Source organism: Oryctolagus cuniculus, chromosome 12, assembly GCF_051225735.1.
Source record: "Oryctolagus cuniculus isolate XC-2025 breed Fujian yellow rabbit chromosome 12, ASM5122573v1, whole genome shotgun sequence".
Lineage (NCBI taxonomy): Eukaryota > Metazoa > Chordata > Mammalia > Lagomorpha > Leporidae > Oryctolagus > Oryctolagus cuniculus.
The window spans coordinates 13,348,174-13,350,722 of NC_142878.1; positions in this window are offsets into that span (position 1 = coordinate 13,348,174).

Below are 2,549 nucleotides of genomic sequence, written 5' to 3' on the forward strand. Positions count from 1 at the left end.
GGACAGTGAGAGAGAGAGACAGAGAGAAAGGTCTTCCTTTTGTCGTTGGTTCACCCTCCAATGGCCGCCGCACCCGGCGCGCTGTGGCCGGCGTGCTGCGGCCGGCACACAGCGCTGATCTGATGGCAGGAGCCAGGTGCTTCTCCTGGTCTCCCATGGGGTGCAGGGCCCAAGGACTTGGGCCATCCTCCACTGCACTCCCTGGCCACAGCAGAGAGCTGGCCTGGAAGAGGGCAACCGGGACAGAATCCGGCGCCTCGACCGGGACTAGGACCCGGTGTGCCGGCGCCGCAAGGCAGAGGATTAGCCTAGTGAGCCGCAGCGCCAGCTGGTTTAGTATATATTAAGTAAAGATTTCAAAGGTTTGTATCCACACAGAACATAAAGTGTAAAATACTGTTTGAGTACTAGTTATAGCATTAATTCACATTGGACAACACATTAAGGACAGAGATCCTACATGAGGAGTAAGTGCACAGTGACTCCTGTTGTTGACTTAACAACTTGACACTCTTGTTTCTGGCATCAGTAATTTCCCTAGGCTCTTGTCATGAGTTGCCAAGGCTATGGAAGCCTTTTGAGTTTGCCGACTCCGATCTTAATTTAGACAAGGTCATAGTCAAAGTGGAAGTTCTCTCCTCCCTTCAGAGAAAGGTACCTCCTTCTTTGATGGCCCTTTCTTCCCACTGGGATCTCACTCAGAGAGATCTTTCATTTAGGTCCTCTTTTTTTTTGTCAGAGTGTCTTGGCTTCCCATGCCTAAAATACTCTCATGGGCTCTTCAGCCATATCTGAATGTCTTAAGGGCTGATTCTGAGGCCAGAGTGCTGTTTAGGACATCTGCCATTCTATGAGTCTGCTGTGTATCCTGCTTCCCATGTTGGATTGTTCTCTCCCTTTTTAATTCTATCAGTTAGTATTAGCAGACACTAGCCTTGTTTATGTGATCCCTTTGACTCTTAGACCTATCATTATGATCAATTGTGAACTGAAACTGATCACTTAGACTAGTGAGATGGCATTGGTACATGCAACCTTGATGGTATTGAATTGGAATCCCCTAGCACGTTTCTAACTCTACCATTTGGGGCAAGTCAGCTTGAGCATGTCCCAAATTGTACATCTCCCTCTCTTATTCTCATTCTTATATTTAACAGAGATCACTTTTCAGTTAAATTTAAACACCTAAGAATAATTGTGTATTAATTACAGAGTTCAACCAATAGTATTAAGTAGGACAAAAAAATACAAAAAGGGATAAAGTATTAAGTTGTTCATCAACAGTCAGGACAAGGGCTGATCAAGTCACTGTTTCTGATAGTGTCCATTTCACTTCAACAGGTTTCCTTTTTGGTGCTCGGTTAGTTGTCACCGATCAGGGAAAACATATGATATTTGTCCCTTTGGGACTGGCTTATTTCACTCAGCATGTTTTTTTTTTTTTCATATTCCTCCATTTTGTTGCAAATGACCGGATTCCATTGTTTTTGACTGCTGTATAGTATTCTATAGAGTACATGTCCCATAATTTCTTTATCCAGCCTACTGTTGATGGGCATTTGTACAGATTTTAACAAAAAGTACAGGACTACAGAAATCAGGAAATTATGGTCCTTACAAAGGGAAATGTGCAGTTGGGAGAGACTGTGCCTGAAAAAGTAAAGACTAGACTTCACAGACAAAGACTTTAACTCTACTGTGTTCATAAAAGTAAAAGAAGTCTTGCCTAATTAGCAACAGAGAGATATGAGAACCTACCTCAGTATATAGAAATCAGTAAATAGATAAATATTACTGAAAAAACATAAATTCTGAAAATAATGATAATAATCATACAGTCACTAAAACAGAAAATTCACTAAAGAAATCAGTTGATTTGAAGTGACAGGAAAAAAAGAACTAACTTGAAGCTATGTCAAATGAAATTATTCAGTTGAAGGAACAGAATGACACAGCCTCAAAAAGAATAAAAACCAACTGGATCTAAGATCAACAACTGAAAATTATAGATGAACTGGAGTTAATATGCATCTAAAGCATATTGAAAGTATATCATCACAAAAATTAAAAGACAAATAAGACAGGAAGGAGGAGGATGATGGGAGGGAGAGAGGGAAAAAGGGAGGGTAGGAAGTATCATGATGATCTTAAAATGTATAAATGAAAAGCATGAAATCTGATCCCTTTATGTAAATAAATAATTAAATTTTTAAAAGAATGTTTCACCCAATAACACAAGAATATGCATCTTTTTTCAACTGTAAGAAATGTGGACAGACCACAGGTTAGGTCACAAAACAAAGCTCCATAAATTTTAAAGTGCTTAAATTACACAAATATATTCTTCCACCACAAGCAAATGAAACAACAATCAATAACAGAGTGAAATTTGGAGAATTCACAAACAACTGAAAATTAAGCAGTATGTTCATAAATAGTGGCTGAAAGAATAAATCACAGGGAACTTAAGTATTTGGGGAATAAGACAATGAAAACATAACGTACCAAAATAAATGGGATACGGGTAATTGAGTGCTTATGAGAAAAAT